We start from the raw sequence: 21,335 nt of genomic DNA, 5'->3' as shown, positions 1-21,335 counted from the left end.
TCCCATCTTTGGAGAAAAGTGCTCGGGGACTTCAGTGGAAATGACTACAAAATGATAACATTCAGGGTTCTAAGGAAGGAAGGAGAGAAATCAGCGAGATAAAGAAAACAGGCTGCAGGAAGGTGCATTTCTTCAAGCTCAGGGTTTTGGCAAGAAAAGCTAATGGGAACGAAATCTGAGGGACAAAGGGTCTGAGGGAACAGGATGCCCTTTTCACATCATATACTAAATTCGTCATAATGCCCTTCTTGTGTATATTATGTAGCTCACAGGCAGCGTTTCATCCAATTTTCACTTCAGTCCAGTGAGATAGACATGGGTGAGACCAAGTGGGTGAGGCCTGGCTTTGGGGACTTCAGAAGGTGCTGGCACTGAGCTGCGGGGAGCAAGGGGAAGGGGATGAGATATGAGGCACAGAAAAAAGAATGAATTCCCTAGAGGCTGCAGCCAACAGGGGAAAGCAAGGAGACTCGGGTGCTGCCTGGCAGAAGAGATCATGTGCATGGAAAGGATGCAGCCGAAACAGATTTCTTAGACCCTGGATTGTCTGCATGAAGGTAGACCACGAGGGGACAATGGAAGGCAGAAAATGATGCCATTATTAAAGGTTGATGTGATCACAAAGTTAAAAACCATTCTTTCTGTCTATTAGATAAAAAGAGAGGACCCAGGGAATGGAACCAGTCCTCGCAGAAAAAAGGGGAGTGTGAACAGCCACCAAAGCACAACTTTTGCAGAAAGAGCTCTTACTGCCATCTAACCAAACAGATGTCCCTTGAATGTGCTTTCAAGGTGAAGTCAGGAGGCCTGACCCTACTTCCAAGCCTTCCCCCGCCATCCAGAACCTGCATGCACCTCTGTTTTCTTCATCTTGGTAATCCCACTGCCCAGGCTCCTTCATAGATGGGGCAGGAATCAAATGTGACAGCACATGGGAAAGTGCTTTGGGAATTACAAAGTCTTAGGCAAATGTAACCCAACCCCGCTGACAGTGGGGAAAGGTGATAAAGGAGACTGAAACAGTCCCTGCACAACTGAACAGGCCAAAAGGGTCTGGATGTGTGGATGGTGAGAGCAGACGATAACAAGGGGAAGTGAAACTCTAAGGGCAGGGTGTGTGTAGGGGTTGGGGGAGAAGAAACAGCTTTTTAAAGATGCACAAGGAAACCGCCATCTCAACTAATGAAGTAAACCCAGATTTGTCAAGGTCCACGCCAACAGGGGATTCTCCACTGGGGTTTCCTTCTTTACCACCTCAGTGAAACAGTGTGGGTTTTACTTAAAGAAGACTGCAGCATTCTTATAAGATGAGATCTGCAACGTGTTCAAAGGGAGAGGATGACCCCAGTAATTACAAATCACCAACCATCGAGAGAAGAGGCTGTATTAGATGATGGAAGAACAGAGCCATTATATCCTGCCTGATCTGGGTTCAAATACATCCCTTGGTAGGTGAGTGGTACTTCATTCTTAATTCAGTTCAGTTCAGTCAGTCATGACTGACTCTTTGCAACCCCTTGGACTGCCGCAACCCAGACTTTCCCGTCCACCACCAACTCCTGGAGCTTGCTCAAACTCATGTCCACTGAGTCAGTGATGCCATCCAACCATCTCATCCTCTGTCGTCCCCTTCTCCTCCTGCCTTCGATTTTTCCCAGCATCAGGGTCTTTTCAAATGAGTCAGTTCTTCACATCAGGTGGCCAAAGTATTGGAGCTGCAATCCAAGGGACTCTCAAGAGTCTTCTCTAACACTGCAGTTCAAAAATATCAATTCTTCGGTACTCAGCTTTCTTTAGGGTCCAACTCTCACATCCATACATAACTCAGTTCAACCACTCAATATTGATAAAATAAAGGGGATCATGTTGATCTCAAAGGATGGGATTAGAGAAGATGGGAAAAGCACCTTAGCATACAATGCATGATCAGTCCAACATGTCCTGGGAGGCTGGGAAGCACAGAATGAGAACCTGCCGTAAGCAAATTTTCTTGAACCAATTCACTTCCTGGAAAAGGAAGTCATACATTTGGAAGAGTGGTTTCTCAACTTGGGGGTTGATTGTGCTCCACTCTGGAGCGGGGATTTGGGGCCATGTCTGAGGACATTTTTGACTCTCATCCCTGGGCAGAAAATTACTACTGGAATCTAGAGGGCAGAGGTCAAGGATGCTGGTAAACACTCTACAATGCACAGGTCAGCCTCTTAGAATAAAGAATTCTCAGGTTCCAAATATTGAGAGTGCCAAGATGGAGAAACCCTGGCCTGGCCTAAACCTGGGTCTTCACTGTACCTTCCACAGTATTTAGTCAATATGTCAAGTGAACCCAACTGTGTCTGTGGAGGTTTGTGCTCTGAAGCATCCAGTGAGGGGAAATATTCCTGTGACTCACACATGCTAGTTTAGGGCTGTAGCTATCTTCGTCTGCTGCTGGAGGAATTCATTTAAATTGTGTTTATTGGTCACAGAGGACATCAGGTTTGGGGACATGTTAAACGTTTTGAAGGAGGGAAATCATGTCCTAAGCCACCTTGACCAACAAAAGAAGTCGTTTTCCAAAAGCTGAATGGGGGAAAAATTGGTGGAGCTCTCAGGTCATGAAAATGACCTGAAGGTCACAGAGGACTAAAATTTAAACAGAGACCACAGTCGAGACTGTGAGATACCAAGGCTGAGACAGACTCCTTCGGCGTTTCTGAACTGAGCAAGGCCATTTTAAACTGCTCAGGACTTCGTATTTTTAAAAGATATACAGAGAAACTCACAGAACCAGAGTTGGAACAATAAGCGCTAGAAAATAAAGAAGTTTCCAGAAACAGGCTAAAGAAGTTTGGGTGTTTTAACATGGAAAGGCAAGAACAGAGTGTGCGTGGATTTGGGGGAAAAAAAAAAAAAGATTATCACAAGAAAAAAAATGGCCAGCTGTTTTCCATCTCCATGGAGGAGCAAATTATAGGAAATGGGCTGAGATTACAGCACAATGGTGGTTATGAATACGAAAGCATTTCCTAATTGGACCCTGGAACAGACTTCAGAGGAAGACAGTTCAATTCCCATTACTCAAGTTTGCTAAAAATAGGTTAAGTATTGACCTGACCACAGACGGAGGACTGGATATGATGACGTCTAGAGTCCCTTGGTTTTATCATTCTCTTAGCTTGTGTCTTCACAGGGCACAGGTAATTTGCTGATGAGTGAAAAATTCAGTTGTTTTACTGTATGGCCTATATAAGCAAGTTTCCTAAATAACCCATCTGATGGATTTTCATTGACTGTTATTATTAAATTGACTGGTGGTTTTAGTCATTTGACAGAGCCTGTAATTTTATATTATTTGTCTTACTCCTTGAACTTAGACATGAACCTATAACTTATATTATGCTTGTGGGTCATCAAGTCACCCTTGTATTGATCATAATGTTTAGCAGCTCAGTTCTATGAGACATGGGTTTTCGCTGATACTGATACATACTTTGATGTAATCTGAACCAGTCTTTCAGACCAGAGTAAACAAGGTGAGGAAATGGCTCCAGGCTATCAATGTGTTCCATGGGTATGCTCTCTGTGTCCACAGTGTATTACTGGGTTCATGGGTTTTTTTGTTTGTTTGTTTTTTTGGCTGCACCACATGGCTTGCAGGATCTTAGTTCCCCAACCAGGGACTGAACCTGGGCTGTCCGCAGTGAAATCGCAAGGTCCTAACCACTGGACCGCCAGGGAATTGCCTATTGTATTCACACCGAAGCCAGTATCTGAGTCTAAATGTGGCAGGTGGGGGGTTGGGAAAAAAAGATGTGATCCTGCTGTTTCTAGCATTGTGCAGAAGTGAATCCATTCCATTTCCAAGTGAATTGACTAAACTGCTGATAGAAAAGTACCCAATCTACTGAGTACCTCACATTGTGTACACATCATGTGGGAACATCAAGCTAGTGGGTTTCCTTTGGTTCTCTTATGCATCTACTTTAACTTTTTATGCTTTCACCCTAAGTGGGAGTAGGAATGTAGACTGATTTTGTCGTCCTTTGAGTTTTTAGCTTCTCCGCTAAAAAACGTTCCTCTGCAAATGTTCACATTAGAGGTGCCAGTCATCAGTAGTTCCATTGTATTCTTAAAAGGCACAGAAAAGCAGTAAAATAGTTTGTGAATACAAAATGGTGTGTATTCAATATGAAATAAGCCTTCTCAAGGCAGGATTCTATACAAGGGTCTATTGACCTGGTTTTACCCAGTGGCAGGATTGCTGGGTGTCCCCTAACAGCCAATCCTTCCTTCTTCCTTTGACGATTCAGTCTCTGACTTTTAGCCAAACCAGTGACTGTTTCACTAAAAAATACATTTTCCAGCATTATTTGCACTTAGGTGTGGAAAGGAATAAATTTTCACTGATGAGATGTCAGCAGAAGTGATTTGTGCCATTTCTGGTCCATGACCTTACAGGGAAAAAATAAGCCTCCACTTCTTCCATCTCCCCTTTCTATAGGCTGGGAGGCAGACATGATGGCAGGATCTGGAGCAACCACTTTCAACCATGAGACAGAAGTCCTTTGTTGAGCATAACAGAGAGTCAAGATGGAAGAAACTTGGGTTTCTATTAGCATGATGTCATTACATTAGCCTTGTATTATTTATGCTTCGACTATTACAGGACAGAAAAATAAACTTCTATTTGTTTAAGCTATTGTTATTTTGACTTTTTTTAACAGTAGTCGAACTAGTATCCTAACTAAAATCCTAACCTGTTGGACCAGTTCAGTTCAGTTCAATTGCTCAGTCGTGTCCAACTCTGCAATCCCATGGACTGCATTATGCCAGGTTTCCCTGTCCATCACCAACTCCCAAAGCTCACTCAAACTCATGTCTATTGAGTCGGTGATGCCATTCAACTATCTCACCCTCTGTCATCCCCTTCTCCTCCTGCATTTAATCTTTCCCAGCATCAGGGTCTTTTCAGATGAGTCTGTTCTTTGCTTCAGGTGGCCAAGGTATTGGAGTTTCAGCTTCAGCATCAGTCCTTCCAATGAATATTCAGGACTGATTTCCCTTAGCATGGACTGGTTAGATCTCCTTGCAGTCCAAGGGACTCTCAAGAATCTTTTCTAACACCACAGTTCAAAACCATCAGTTCTTCAGCACTTAGCTTTCTTTATAGTCCAACACTCACATCCATACATGACTACTGGAAAAACCATAGCTTTGACTAGACAGACCTTTGTTGGCAAAGTAATGTCTCTACTTTTTAATATGCTGTTTAGGTTGGTCATAGCTTTTCTTCCAAGGAGTAAGTGTCTTTTAATTTCATGGCTGAAGTCACCATTTGCAGTGATTTTGGAACCCAAAAATATAAAGTCTCTCACTGTTTCCATTGTTTTCCCATCTATTTGCCATGAGGTGATGGGACCAGATGCCATGATCTTAGTTTTCTGAATGTTGAGCTTTAAGCCAACTTTTTCACTCTCCACTTTCACTTTCATCAAGAGGCTCTTTAGTTATTCTCACTTTCTGCCATAAGGGTGGTTCAGTTCAGTTTGGTTCAGTCGCTCAGTCATGTCGACTCTTTGCAACCCCATGAATCACAGCACGCCAGGCCTCCCTGTCCATCACCAACTCCCGGAGTTCACCCAGACTCACGTCCATCGAGTCAGTGATGCCATCCAGCCATCTCATCCTCTGTCGTCCCCTTCTCCTCCTGCCCCCAATCCCTCCCAGCATCAGAGTCTTTTCCAGTGAGTCAACTCTTCGCATGAGGTGGCCAAAGTACTGGAGTTTCAGCTTTAGTATCATTCCTTCCAAGGATATCCCAGGGCTGATCTCCTTCAGAATGGACTGGTTGGATCTCCTTGCAGTCCAAGGGACTTTCAAGGGTCTTCTCCAACACCACAGTTCAAAACAACAATTCTTCATCACTCAGCCTTCTTCACAGTCCAACTCTCACATCCATACACGACCTCTGGAAAAACCATAGCCTTGACTAGACGAATCTTTGTTGGCAAAGTAATGTCTCTGCTTTTCAATATGCTATCTAGGTTGGTCATAACTTTCCTTCCAAGGAGTAAGCGTCTTTTAATTTCATGGCGGCAGTCACCATCTGCAGTGATTTTGGAGCCCCAAAAAATAAAGTCTGACACTGTTTCCACTGTTCCCCATCTATTTCCCGTGAAGTACCATCTGCATATCTGAGGTTATTGATATTTCTCCTGGCAATCTTGAGTCCAGCTTGTGCTTCATCCAGTCCAGCATTCCTTATGATGTACTTCGCATATAAGTTAAATAAGCAGGGTGACAATATACAGCCTTGATGTACTCCTTTTCCTATTTGGAACCAGTCTGTTGTTCCATGTCCTGCTCTAACTGTTGCTTCTTGACTTGCATACAGATTTCTCAGGAGGCAGGTAAGGTGGTCTGATATTCCCATCTCTTGAAGAATTTTCCACAGTTTGTTGCCATCCACACAAAGGCCTTGGCATAGTCAATAAAGCAGAAGTAGATGTTTTTCTGGAACATCTCACTTTTTTGATGATCCAACAGATACTGGCAATTTGATATATGGTTCCTCTGCCTTTTCTAAGTCCAGCTTGAACATCTGGAAGTTCATGGTTCACATATTGTTGAAGTCTGGCTTGGAGAATTTTGAGCATTACTTTACTTGCGTGTGGATGAGTGCAATTGTGTGGTAGTTTGAGCATTCTTTGGCATTGCCTTTCTTTGGGATTGGAATGAAAACTGACCTTTTCCAGTCCTGTGGCCACTTCTGAGTTTTCCAAATTTGCTGGCATATTGAATACAGTGCTTTCATAATACCTGTTGGGTACCAGAAGTTTAACTTTTGTAAGTATTTTTTCATTCATTAGAATATATATATATATTAAGATAGGGAGATAGAGAAACAATACACACACATGTACATGCACACACACACAATAATATTTGAGACTTACTAGGGACTTAGTGAAGATCAACAAAGAATTGATTGTATTCACCCCACACTCTATAATGTAAGCCATTTACAGCTTGCTTCCTGTTTTTCTATATAAAGAACTAACGGACAGAGAAGAAATGATAAGGAGCCTTCTGGGGAGGTGGTAAAGAGCACATGCTCAGGAGCCATGCAGCTCAGGTGAAGGAGGACCAGGCTTAACCTCACTGAGTGTCCAGGTTTTCCCATCTGTACAAAAGACTAGTATTGTTTCTATCTCTTTAGCATGTGGTGAGGATTATGTGAGCTTATACTGGAAAAGTACTTAGAATGTTGCCTGGTGCATACTAAACACTGAATAAACATTCACCTCTATTATTAGTTCCTCTTCACTAATGGCCAGTGATAATGCTAAGGAAACATGTCTAGCAAATGCTTCTACACTGCTCTCTATCTTCTTGTATGTTTTGCCCTTGGTCTCATTTAAGATATCTGACCCATGATGTTTGCTTCTAACTTTGAGGCCCTTAATAGTTTGTCCTACTCTTTGTTTATGCACATGCTTCAGGTACTATCTGAACTACTGTATCAATATATTTTTGTACATTGATTTCTAAAAGAAGCTTAAAAATTAGCAGTGAATGTTTATATAGCGCCATAGCCCTCTGTCTGCCTCATTGGATCTCCTTTCCCTTACTCCCTCCTCTCTCTTTCTCTTTTTATATAGCAGCTTTACTGAGATATCATTCACATACATACAATTCACCAAGTTAACTATACAACTCAATAGTTTTTAGTATATTTACAGTTATAAACCAGTACCAGAATGAATTCAGAACATTTTCATCACTCTGTAAAGAAACTGTACCTATCGTACTCACTCCCCGTTTGCCCTGAAGCCCCATGCTGTGCTGTGCTTATTTGTTCAGTTATGTCCAATTCTTTGCAACCCATGGACTGTAGGCCACCAGGCTCCTCTATCCATGGGAATTCTCCAGGCAAGAATACTAGAGTGGGTTGCCATGCCCTCCTCCAAGGGATCTTCCCAACCCAGGGATCAAACCCAGGTCTCCCGCATTGTAGGCAGATTCTTTACCAGCTGAGCTACCAGGGAAGCCCATCTGCAGCCCTAAGCAACTACTAATCTAGTTTCTATCTTTATAGATTTTCATATTCTGGAATTTTCATATAAATGAAATCCTACACTATCTGATCATTATATGTGGCTTCACTCACTAAGCACAATGTTTTCAAGGCTCATTTATGTTGTAGATTATATCAACACTTTGTTCCTTTTTACAGATGAATAGTATTCTACTAATATAATATTACGATATTTTGGATATAGACATTTTCTTTAATCATTCATCAATTGATAGACATTTCAGTTTTTTCCACTTTTTGTCCATTGAAGTACAGAAGTTTAAATTTTTTATGAACTGCAATTTATCTATTTTTTCTTTCTCTGCTTATGTTTTTGGCATCCTATCTAAAGAGGCTTTGTGTAATTTAATGTCATGGAGATAAACTCCTATATTTTCCTTGAAGAGTTTTATTGTTTTGGCTCTTTGACGCTTACTCCTTGGAAGGAAAGTTAAGACAAACCTAGACAGCAATATTAAAAAGCAGAGACATTACTTTGCCAACAAAGGTCCATCTAGTCAAGGCTATGGTTTTTCCAGTAGTCATGTACAGATTTGAGAGTTGGACTGTAAAGAAAGCTGAGCACCGAAGAATTGATGCTTTTGAACTGTGGTGTTGGAGAAGACTCTTGTGAGTCCCTTGGACTGCAAGGAGATCCAACCAGTCCATCTTAAAGGTGATCAGTCCTGGGTGTTCATCGGAAGGACTGATGCTGAGGCTGAAACTCCAATACTTTGGCCACCTCATGCTAAGAGTTGACTCATTTGAAAAGACCCTGATGGTGGGAGGGTTTGGGGGCAGGAGGAGAAGGAAACGACAGAGGATGAGATGGCTGGATGGCATCACCGACTCAATGGACATGAGTTTGGGTGAACTCCAGGAGTTGGTGATGGACAGGGAGGCCTGGCGTGCTGAGATTCATGGGGTCGCAAAGAGTCGGACACAACTGAGCGGCTGAACTGAACTGAACTTACACTCAGGGCTATGACTTGAGCTAATTTTTAAATATAGTATAAGTGGGGTCCAGTTTCATTCTTTTACATGTGGCTATCCAGTTCTCTGGCTCCATGTGTCGAAAAGATGACGCTTCTTTCTCCACTAAATTGTCTTAATATCCTTAGCCATATTCTTTCTGCTTCCTCAGACAATCAGATTCTTGCCTCAAGGTCTTTGAGCCATTAGTTTCCTTAGTGTTGAACCCTCTTTCCCTGATTTTCACTGGCTGATTCCTTCTCATGCTGCAGGTCTCATTTTAAAAGGCTAATCCTGAACACAGTGTCTAAAGCAGTCCCACCTCCATTCAACACTTCCATCCTTATTTCATCTAATTCTTAGTACTTAACATTGCCTGAACATATCTAATTTTTTTAATAGAGTTCTTTAAATCCTTTAAGTGGATAGATTTTCAAGTCAAGATGGTCCAGGAGTAGATAATAGAATAATTTAGAAACAAAGGATTCATGTAACTGTTGTATGTGTTTGGGAGTGGGGGTGAGGGTGTGTGATTGAGAGGAGGACCTGTGGATAAGAGTGAGAAAGGAATGGGTAAGTTCCAGGGCAGTCTGGGTGAACATCAGAATTGAAGAGCTATTCCTACACATTAGTCTAGGCAATAATTTTTCAGACTGACACCAAAAGCATAGGCAACATAAGCCCAAATAAACATGTGGAACTAAATCAAACTACACATTTTCTGTACAGGAAAGGAATCAGTCAGCGAAACAAAAAGGCAATCTATGGAATGGGAGAAAATATTTACACACCACATACTCAATAAAGGGTTAATATACAAAATATAAACAGAATATTATTCAGCCTTGAAAAAGAAGGAAAACTGTTATTTTGGATAGCATGAATGACACTGGAGGACATTATTCTAAGTGAAATATGTCAGTCACAGAAAGACAACTACTGCATGATCTCATTTAGCTGCTGCTGCTGCTGCTGCTGAGTCACTTCAGTCATGTCTGACTCTGTGCAACCCCATAGATGGAAGCCCACCAGCCTCCCCGTCCCTGGGACTCTCCAGGCAAGAACACTGGAGTGGGTTGCCATTTCCTCCTCCAATGCATGAAAGTGAAAAGTGAAAGTGAAGTCGCTCAGTCGTGTCCAACCCTCAGCGACCCCATGGACTGCAGCCTTCCAGGCTCCTCCATTCATAGGATTTTCCAGGCAAGGGTACTGGAGTGGGGATCTCACTTAGCTAAGGAATCATAAAAAATTAAAAATGTTGCACTCACAGAACAGAGAATAGAATAATAATGGTTACCAGGGGCTGGGCAGCAGGGTAGGAATGGGATGGAAAGATGTTGATCAAAAGGTATAATTTTCAGTTAACGATGAGTGAATAAGTTCTGGAGACCTAACATACAGCATGGTGATTATAGTTCATAATAATGTATTATATACTTGAAATTTGCTGAGAGAGTAGATCTCAAATGCTCTCGATACACACATAAAAAGAAAGGTAACTATGTGAGGTGACAGATGTTAATTAGCCTAACTGTGGTAACCATTTCACAATGTATATCTATACCAAAATGGCAAGTTGTACACTTTTTACAATATGTACAACTGTATACAATGTATACAACTTCTGGTTGTCAATCAAACCTCAATAAACCTGCAGTGGGTAGGAGAGTCATCCTTTAGTCAATGTCATACTTGATTCAGAAAGCATCATCAATTGGATTCTAAAATTAGTAGAAATTTGATGAGGAAGTACCTGTCACAAATTACTTATTAATTACAAAGAGAAAATTAGTTATTTTTCAGTAGAGAAAGCTGGCAGACACCATCTTAATGATCAAAGTTAATATCACCAGGAATGGAACAAACTGACATGGTGTATCTCATGATACTGAAAAGAAACAACATCAGTTCTGTGGTATTCCTGCCCAAAATACCTTTCCAGGAGGAAGGTTCAGAGGAACCAAAACTGAGAAACATTTTACAAAGTAATCAGTCAGTATTTCTAAAAAATGTCAAGGTCATGAAACAGATTCTGAAGAACTCTGTTTACAGAGGAGATGAGAATGCAAACTGTGGCCCTTGACTGGATCCTGGGCCAGAAATAGAAATTGTTTTTGATACAAAGGAAATTATTAAAACAATTCAGTCAGTTCAGTTCAGTCACTCAGTCCTGTCCGACTCTTTGCGACCCCATGAATCTCAGCACGCCAGGCCTCCCTGTCCATCACCAACTCCCAGAGTTCACCCAAACTCATGTGCATCGAGTCGGTGATGCCATCCAGCCATCTCATCCTCTGTCGTTTCCTTCTCCTCCTGCCCCCAATCCCTCCCAGCATCAGGTCTTTTCCAATGAGTCAGTTCTTCGCATGAGGTGGCCAAAGTATTGGAGTTTCAGCCTCAGCATCAGTCCTTCCAATGAACACCCTGGACTAGTCTCCTTTAGGATGGACTGGTTGGATCTCCTTGCAGTTCAAGGGACTCACAATTCTTCGACGCTCAGCTTTCTTCACAGTCCAACTCTCACACCCAAACATGACCACTAGAAAAACGGACCTTTATTGAAAGTAATATCTCTGCCTTTTAATATGCTATCTAGGTTGGTCATAACTTTCCTTCCAAGGAGTAAGCGTCTTTTAATTTCATGGCTGCAATCACCATCTGCGGTGATTTTGGAGCCCCCAAAAATAAAGTCTGACACTGTTTCCACTGTTTCCCCATCTATTTCCCATGAAGTGATGGGACCAGATGCCATGACCTTAGTTTTCTGAATGTTGAGCTTTAAGCCAACTTTTTCACTCTCCTCTTTCACTTTCATCAAGAGGATCACATGTATACCTGTGGCAGATTCATTTTGATATTTGGCAAAACTAATACAATTATGTAAAGTTTAAAAATAAAATAAAATTATAAAAAAAAAAAAGAGGCTTTTTAGCTCCTCTTCACTTTCTGCCAGAAGGGTGGTGTCATCTGCATATCTGAGGTTATTGACATTTCTCCCAGCAATCTTGATTCTAGCTTGTGCTTCTTCCAGCCCAGTGTTTCTCATGATGTACTCTGCATAGAAGTTAAATAAGCAGGGTGACAATATAGAGCCTTGACGTACTCCTTTTCCTATTTGGAACCAGTCTGTTGTTCCATGTCCGGTTCTAACTGTTGCTTCCTGACCTGCATATAGGTTTCTCAGGAGGCAGATTAGTGAAATTCAAATAAGGACTATAAATTAAAAGCTAATATTGTGTCAATCTTAATTCCTTAATATGAAAATTGAACTGTAGTCACACTGTGAGAGAATTTCCACCATTCTTGGGAAACACACATTGAAGTGTATAGGAGTGAATGGGCATCATGTCTGAACTTATACTCCAATGGCTCGGAAAAAATAATACACACACACAATGACAGAATGACAAAAAAACAATTAGGTAATTGTTAATAATCAGGGTTTTTGAATGAAGAGCATATAGGAGTTCAGTGTATTTTTGCAACTTTTATATGTCTAAAATGATTTCAAAATAAAAATTTCCAAAACTAGAAAAGAAGATGGGTACCTCATGTTTCCTAAATCCCATATAGGAATCTCCACTGTGGATATCCCAGATAGAAATCTTCCATAGGTCTTGGAAGACTTATGATTATTTGGTAAAAATGGGTTGATGATTGGTTGATTGGCAATTAGAGTGCTTAACTTGTTCTCTTTTGAGTCTTATGGGATTTTTTATAAACCAGCTACAATTTTTAATATATAAACTTAGATCCTGGTACAAACAAAGATTGTCCAAGGAACAAGAAGGAAGCAAAATCTGGTCAGTAGTTGACTGTAGGTTGGAACTGAAGGATCTCCACCAGCAGACCAGCCCTTCCTCTAGTGTAGTTTATACAACTGGTGTAAAACTGAAGCACAGCCCAGAGGGTGCAGTGAGCGAGAATGAAAAGGCAGGCAAGAATATAGGACAGCATGAGACCCTGAAATTCAGTACTGTTAATTACAGACTCTAGGTATGGTTAACACCAAAAAACTGAGCGACTTCACTTTCACTTTTCACTTTCATGCTTTGGAGAAGGAAATAGCAACCCACTCCAGTGTTCTTGCCTGGAGAATCCCAGGAACAGGGGAGCCTGGCGGGCTGCCATCTATGGGGTCGCACAGAGTCGGACACGACTGAAATGACTTAGCAGCAGCAGCTGCATTTTGCATTTAAAAATCCTTTTTAAGAAAAAATTAAGATGTAATTTGCAATATAAAGGAAGTCCCATTGTTAGTTCAAGATATATATGTACATATATGTATACACACACACACACACACATTTTCCTTCATAAGATCATAAAACAAAACTGGCCACTCTTTCTGAATACCTCATTTACACAAACCTGACATATCTTTCTGGGTTTTTCTTTTGATAAGTAAAAAAAAAAAACAGAAAAAGAATCACATACAGCATGGAAGTTTTTGTTAGTTCCTTGACAATAGCAAGATTTTAATTCACTGCCTTAAAGACTCTCTGAAAACCACTCCTGTGAGGTAAGATGCAGTGGGGCAGAGTTTCATTTGTTACTCTTACTTAAAATATTCAAATAACATCAGAAAATTTTAAAGGTCATTCTATAAATAACATTTTCTACATACTTCTAGTTGCCTTCATTTAGCTTTCTTTCCCCCCTAAATCAATACTCTAATATTAGTTTTGAGTTGAGGCTCCTAAATATCTGAACATTGTATTTCTATTTCCTTTTCATGTGAAACTTGTTAATTACATATTATACAAATATTTTTCTCATGGATGGACCTTGAAGGCATGTTCCTAAGTAAATAAGTCAAGCAGAGAAACACAAATACTGTATGATCTCACTTATATGTGGAATCTAATACAAACAAACAAACAAAACTCCATCAAATTCATATGAAAAAAGAGGTCAGACTTGTGGTTACCAGAGGCATGGGGTCCAGGAAGGGAAAATTGAATGAAGGCAGCCAAACGCTGTGAACTTCCAGTTATAAAATGAATAAGTATCAGGGACAGAATGTACAACATGATGACTAGTTTATACAGCTGTATAATACATAGGAAAGTTGTTAAAAGAGCAGATCCCCAAAGTTCTCATCCTAAGGAAAACTTTTTTATTGTATTTAAGTGAGATGATAGATGATAACTAAACTTATTATGATGGTCATTTTGCAATATATGTAACTCAAACCATCAGGCTGTATACCTTCAACTCATTCAGTGAGGTATGTCTGTTATTTCTCAATTAAACGACTTTTTTTCTATTGTGTAAAAAGAAAAAAAAAATCAAGCAGCTGTGCTATTACCCAAGGTTGGTCTTATGCATTCTCTCCACAGTGGATCTAAGGGTACAACTACTTTCATTTCCATGTCATATCTATAATGATCCAATTCTACCCTCCATTTCAATCAAATCCTAAAATTGTCAGAGGTTTGCCCTGCCCTGACCCAGTGGGTGGTCTGGACCCCTCAGAAACTCCTGTCCTTGAATCACACTTTACCTTCCTGTTCAGACTCAGGCTCTTCTTCCTGAGACCAAAGCTCCAAGAGCCCCCAACAGCACTAGGAGGCAGCCATTTGCTTTCCCTGAAATGCTGGTGACATTCTTTCTCGTCAGGAAGTTGCCAATTCCTGTTGATTCTGCAGCACCTGGGAGTTGGAGGGAAGTGGGTGAGCGAGGGGGAGGGGATGTCTGGCCCAAGTTATTCTATCTGCTGAGCTCCTCAACACTAAGGCACAGACGAGCATGTTCAAAGCACTTTTCTTGGGGGTCAGCAAGGAACACAGCGATGACAGGCTCTAGGAACATAATTCAACTATGGAAATTTTGTTTTTAAGATTCTCGAGTGAGAATTTGGCTTTTGGTTCTTGTCACAGAATAATTCCTTGGAGGAGGTTAAAAATCATAGGTCATGAAGTCCATGTAGTGGGCTACAACCATCAATTTTTTTAATGTAATTTAAAAAAATGTAATGGATTATAGTGGAATAGACAATATCTAGGTATAGTTAACCATGAACTCTGGAGCCAGGCCTGTCGACTGCGAATCTCTACCATGTAGCCATGTACGAGCTCTGCGGCCCTGGACAAGTTACTGAACTCATCCATTCCTCAGTCTCCTTACCTGAATAATAATACCTACGTACTTCATAGAGTTAGTGTAAGTATTACATGAGCATATATACATAAAGTATATGCTCACTCACCTGTGGGTCACTTGAGGATTGGCTAATCTAGGCTGGGCTCACCTGGGCAGCTTTACTTCAAACTGCAGGTCCTACCAAGCTTGGCCACTCCCTGCTGGATCCAGATCTGTCCCACCATGGTCACTGGGGTCCAGGTTAAAGGGGCAGCAGTTGCCTGGGAATAGTTCTTCTCATCATAATGTTAAAAGCACAAAAGAGCAAGCCTCATCCCATAAGCACAGTTCAATCCTCTGCTTGCCTCATGTCCTAACATTCCCCTGGGTGAAAGGCAACATATAGTGGACGGCACAATCCTGTTGACAGAAGTCAGTCACACGACAGAGTCCAGGATCAAGGAGGCAAGGAACAATAATCTATTGAACGAAACTGTTGAACACAAACCCAACAGTCATAGTGGAAAGAGTTTGAGAAGCACTACTCTAAAACAGGCCAAATCTGACCCTCCACCTGTTTTTTTTTTTAAATAAAGTTTTATTGGAAGAGGTTTATGCCCATTTATTTACATATGGCAACTTTTGTGACACATTGGCAGAACTGAGCAGCAGTGACAGAGGTCATTAGACTTGCAAATTCTAAAATGTTTATTCTCTGTCCTTTTACCTTCGAAGTTTACAGATCCCTCTTCTTAAAAAATGAAAAATTTAGGAATTGATGAGAATTCAGCCTCAAAGCAAATTACATAGTCAAGGCACTCTTTCTATGCACCAGACACTGGCAAGTGCTACTCAGTGACTCTGCGATTTCATTTGATGCCAGATTCTCGCCACTCCAAGAAGTGAGCAGCTTCTTGGTTTGCAACCACTGTGTGGTAAGAGAGAGCCCTGTCCAGCTCCAGCCCTTGAGTCTATAACAGACCCTCACTGTTGGAATTCACACTCTGACTTTCCTCTTCCTGGGCTGTATGGAGTTCAATAGCATGACTTTGGTTAAAAGACGTTATTACCTTTGGAATAATGCTTCTCAGGAGCCTCTAAAAATTTAAGCTTAAAGAAGATGAGGTCATCATCCAAATAAAACAATGATATTTTAGAACTTCACTGGAGCCCAAACTCTCACTCCCTGAAGTCTGAGGCAGAAACCCCTCCTAGTGCACTGATCTAAGTGGAGTCGCTAAGGCTTAGGGTGGGTGGGAGGGGGCTGGCCTCAGGGTTAGCCCACTGAATGAGCCTCCCTCTCACACCACAGGCCCCTCAGAAATCCAGAGGCAACTAGAAGATGCCAAGGCTCCTTGGAGATTAGTTTTGCCTTTGTGAATTTACAAAGTTAGCTAATCCCAGAGGACAACTCTGTTGTACAGAAAAAGACTGTTTTGGGACCACAGGCTTTTTTTTTTTTTTTTTCTCAGTAAGCCATATTTGATTTATTGGAGTAACACATTAGAATTCAACTCCTTCCTTTAAGTGGGGCTTCCCGTGTAGCTCAGTTGGTAAAGAATCTGCCTGCAATTCAGGAGACGTGGGTTCGATTCCTGGGTTGGGAAGATCCCCTGGAGAAAGAAGTGGCAACCCACTCCAGGAGAATCCCACGGACAGAGGAGCCTGGCAGGCTATAATCCATGGGGTTGCAAGAGTCCGACTTAGTGACTAAACCACCACCACCTTCCTTTAAACTTTTAAACCCCCTTTTACAAAGCCAATTGTGCTATTTATCATGCAAAATCTTAACTTACTTTCTGGGAGACTTTATTAAGGGGTTGGTTCCACTTAGACTTAGTTAATTAAACAAATTTAAAGGTGTTTAACTGCATCTATTAATATAATATATGTGATTTGCTTTTCAAGGACAGCTAACACTGACAGCCCTGACTAGGCTCAGAAACCTTTCTGAGCAATTTACATTGTTAACTCATTTAATTCTCACAGCAATTCAACCAGATATCTTAAAGTATTATCACCTCTGTTTCAAATGTAGGGAAACTGAGGTACAGAGAGTAATTTTCAACAGGTTACATAGCTAACAATATCTGAATTACTTTGTGAACCATACAGTTTGGCTTTAGAATCCAGGTTTTGACTTTTAGCCTGTGTTAATTAACTAACTCAGAATTAATCTACTAAAAAAAAGAAAAAGAATCCTGACTACTTCAGTCATTCTTATTAAACTAACAAAATTACACTTATAAATGTAGTATAACAGGTTCAAAATTCTTTTACATGTTCCATAATTGATTACAAACTGATATAATTGATTACTCTTTACAAAAGTCTTTTCATGTAGCAAATGGTTCTCCAATATACCAAATTTGTTTAAACATCACACACACTTAAAATATCAAATGCAAGGTTATTTCCAAACTTCACATTAAAAAACTTCCTGCTATGGATGTGATTGACTTCATCATCTCCAAGTGTTCCCTGTGTTGAAGACATTTCACAGCTAAGGAAACCACCATGCTCTCCTGGGCTGTCACGGGAGAGTCGAGAGGGAGAATGAGCCTTGTGATGGATGCTGATGAATGTCTCAATAAAGACTGAAAATTAACCATGGAATTTGGCCAGGTGGAGGTCACAGTGACCTTGAAACGAGTAGGATTTGCTGGTGATTCGATGAGTGAGAGTTTAAAAAAAAAAAAGTGTTCAGGACAGAGGAGGAGGAGGGGATAAGGAGGCAGTTCTCTTTTGCTATTATGGTAACTGGAGGCTGGGGCCACAGCTGAAGGAAAGTGCAAGGTCAAAGAAGATATTTTCAAAATATAGAATATATTCTAAGTAAGTTTGACAGTAATAATCCAGTTGAGGGCATAGGGGGAGCATGAATCCAGGAGAAAGAAGCAGCAACGTCTCTCTGGCGGCAGATGGGGCAGAATCTAAAGTTGGACCATAGAAATGGAAGAAAAGGACAAAAGGACAGAGGTTGGTACATGTGATGAAATACGTGGGAGTGGCTTCTGATTACTTGTTTCCTCAGGGAAACAGGAAGTCAGGTCATCAGTGCTGAGTGATGGGGAAGGGGATGTTGGAAATTCAAGCAGAAGGAAGATGTGAAATGGTCCTCCACGGAAATCAGGAGAGTTAAAGGACTGGGGAGATGCAGTGGGATTGCTCTTTCGTGTGAAGGACCCCGGAGAGGATGAAAGCCTCGGGAGTGGATGAGAGCACATGGCAATGAGTACGGACACGGGAGAGGGATCAGACTGAGGACTGAGCCAGGCACACAGAGCTTACTGTACGGAGATCCTGGACATCAGATCTGTGAGCAGGATTATTGATTCAGGGAACCACCAGGATCAGAGTCCCGAATCCTTCACACAGAGTTAATAACTACTTTCTTTCTAAGAGGATCAGGGTCAGTGTCTTACCACTTGGGCTAGAAAAATACTTTCGATGCTTTATTTCTCCCATCAAAACAGATGTCTAGCGCCTGCTCCCTTCTAAGACTATTACCTGTATTTCCTTAAAGTCGAAGCTATGAGGGGCTTCAAAGGCTGTTACTGGCAACACTGCAATGCCCAACACAACTGTAGCTACTCTTGCTGGGAGCCCTTCAGAACCAAAAAATGCAATTTATTATCTCCATAGAGTCAATCAAGAAGAGATGAATTGCACTGGCTCATAAAAAACATAATTTTTAAATTTCTGGGTTTTGTTTGCTGCCTAGTCCTTCTCAGCACAGTTGGTTCTGGTGGATCTTTTCCTCAGATCATTCCTCATCCCGATCCTGTCCACACAGACCCTCAGTTTATTTCACTCTCCTCTCTTGGTCAGAGGTTCCAGTCTAATCCAGGATCTCTCAACCTCAGCACTATTGATATTTGGGCTGGATAATTCTCTGTTATCCAAAGAATTGTGGGTGCTATCCTGTGCATAGTAGAATGTTTAGGAACATCTTTGGCCCCCTCCCACTAAATGTCCCACTAAATCACCCCCGCCCCCTACACACACACACCCAGGCTATGAAAATTAAAAATGTCTCCATACATTGTCAAATGTCTCCTGAGGGTCAAAATGGTCCCTGGTTGAAAACCATTTGTCTATTAGGACTGGGGAGAGTGAGACCCCCTGGTAACTCAAATGAGAGTTGCATATGATAACCCTAATAGCATAAATTAAGTGTCTGGTGCAACAAGACAGGATCAGACAACCTCAGAGGTGACAAGTGAGATGCCCTCCCTTCTGTGCAGACTGTACAACTAGCTGGTTAATCCTGCTGAATAAAGAAAAAAAAGAACGTGTGACATTTCCAAACTTCTCAGCAATTGACATGAAGATTCCCAGGAGATGGTAATTAGTTACCAACGACACAAAAAATATAATGCATAAAATTTTTGAATAGGGGAAATGCAAGGAGAGAAAGTGAGAGTGAGAGGGGAGATGGGCAGGGAGAGAGGAAGGGGAAGAGAGAGGGAGGGAAGGAGGGAAGGAGAGAGGAAGAGAGGGAGGGAGAAAGGAAAGAAGGAAAAAACACAGAACTCAAACACAAAGCAAGAGCTCAAGTTGGTACCAAATTGAACCTTGTACTTTTGAACTTTGTGAGAGCTCAATTAAGTACCAAGTCTAAATCTGCGATAGGAAAATCATGTCAAATTAGCCAACTCCCCATTGCCTACAGGATAAAATTCAAATAGCCTAGGCTGGCAATCAAGAGCCCTAAGCAATCTGAGGATTTGTAACCTGATCCCTCTACTGTGACCGCTCCACTGTCTTCCTCTGGTCCACTCACATTTCTATCAAGACACCTTGCTAATTCCTACTGCTGGGCCTTTGTACACGCACTTGCCCCAAGCAGCCTCAAGTGTTTAACCTTCAAGGTTCCCTCCATCCCCACCTCATTCATTTGTCCACTCACTCTCACATACCTCAGAGCTGGGCTGGGGGCAAGGATGACAGCTAACAGCTCCCCTGTAGTTACCACAGACCGGACGCTGTTCTGAGCATATTTCCCCTGGATGCTGAAGAGGATTTCCTACTTCCTGGGCCTCCCAGTGTACCACCCACTGCCACCCACCATTAAAAGATGCAGACCTACTGGGGCCAATGCTCATATGCCATGGTGACAGTGGCCTTTGGTTCCCATTGTCTTTCAGAGCAAAGGTGCAAAGACTGGACAGCCCAGCCAGGACAGAGACAAGTATAAAGAGGGGCCCAATGCAGCAGAGGGGGACAGTGAGGGCAGGGGTGGGGCGAGGGGAGCCAGGTTCAAGTCACAGGGTGTAGGGGGAGGGCTTGTCAGCCCACAGTGACCTTCAGGGCTGGAGAGAGGAGGGAAGAGGAAGCACATTTTTGCTGCTCCTCTCTCAAGACTTCCTGAAGGCGGGGCTCCCTGTTCTCTGCTGCACGTCAGGCTTTCTTCTGGGCACACGGCTCTCACATACCCACACGTGGGCGAGGTTCAAAGCTTCTAGCACCCGGGTGTTGCTAGTCTCCAAAGTCTTCTGTTAGCTGGAAATGAGGCCTTGATTCCTGGGTTGAGACACTGGCTTCATAATAACTTCATTTTCCAGACTTGGAACCAAGCTCTCAGAAGAGCTGGCCCCAAACCTCCACCTGTGTGAATGGGTCTAGCGTTTCTGGCTTCAGCATCAGGATTCACTGTAAACCTAACATGGTTTGTATTCATATAGAACTGTCCCCCCCTCCACTTCCTTTTCTCTCTCATTTCCTGTTTCCTCTTCTCCCTGTCTCCCTAGCATCTGCTCCCTGATAAGGAAAAAACAGCACTACTTTCAGGAGGGTCCTCAGGCCCAGCCGGTGGAATGAGCCCCAGGCCTGAGCATTTTGGGGTGTCCACAGCCAGGCCACAGCTGGCTGAGCACGATCACCCTGACCTGTTAGGGCAATTCTAATCCTCTAATAAAGGAGCCTTGTCTGTTTGAGGGTGTTGGTGACTTTTGCCAATCAGGTCTGATTCTCCAGCTCCAAAAAGAAAAAAAATACAAGAGTGAGAAATAATTGCCCTAAGGTTGTGGAGATGTAAGTCACTGCAGACTAGCATCGCTGGTGAAATTCATATTTTTCTATGGACCCAGCTTCTGATATCTAATCATCTTCCTTGTCCTCCCTCCCAACCCCTCTCTTCCTCAGATCCAATCCAAGTGGTACTGGAAAGCAGGATAGAGTAGCTGAGAATGGAGATTTTGGATTCAGACAGTCCTAC

General features: G+C 42.0%; 1 long non-coding RNA gene across 1 annotated transcript; it reads right to left on the bottom strand.

Moving 5' to 3' along the window:
• Positions 1 to 4,137: 4,137 nt before the first annotated feature.
• LOC139183153 (uncharacterized) lies at positions 4,138 to 20,116 on the bottom strand. Its single transcript, XR_011566647.1, has 2 exons — positions 20,038 to 20,116; positions 4,138 to 6,801 (listed from the first exon to the last, which is right to left on the bottom strand). It is a non-coding gene; the product is annotated as an uncharacterized lncRNA (long non-coding RNA).
• Positions 20,117 to 21,335: the final 1,219 nt, after the last annotated feature.

The sequence above is a fragment of the Bos indicus genome, chromosome 5 (assembly GCF_029378745.1).
Source record: "Bos indicus isolate NIAB-ARS_2022 breed Sahiwal x Tharparkar chromosome 5, NIAB-ARS_B.indTharparkar_mat_pri_1.0, whole genome shotgun sequence".
NCBI lineage: Eukaryota > Metazoa > Chordata > Mammalia > Artiodactyla > Bovidae > Bos > Bos indicus.
The sequence above is the reverse complement of the archived record's forward strand: the minus strand, read 5'-3'. Positions and strand labels throughout refer to the sequence as shown.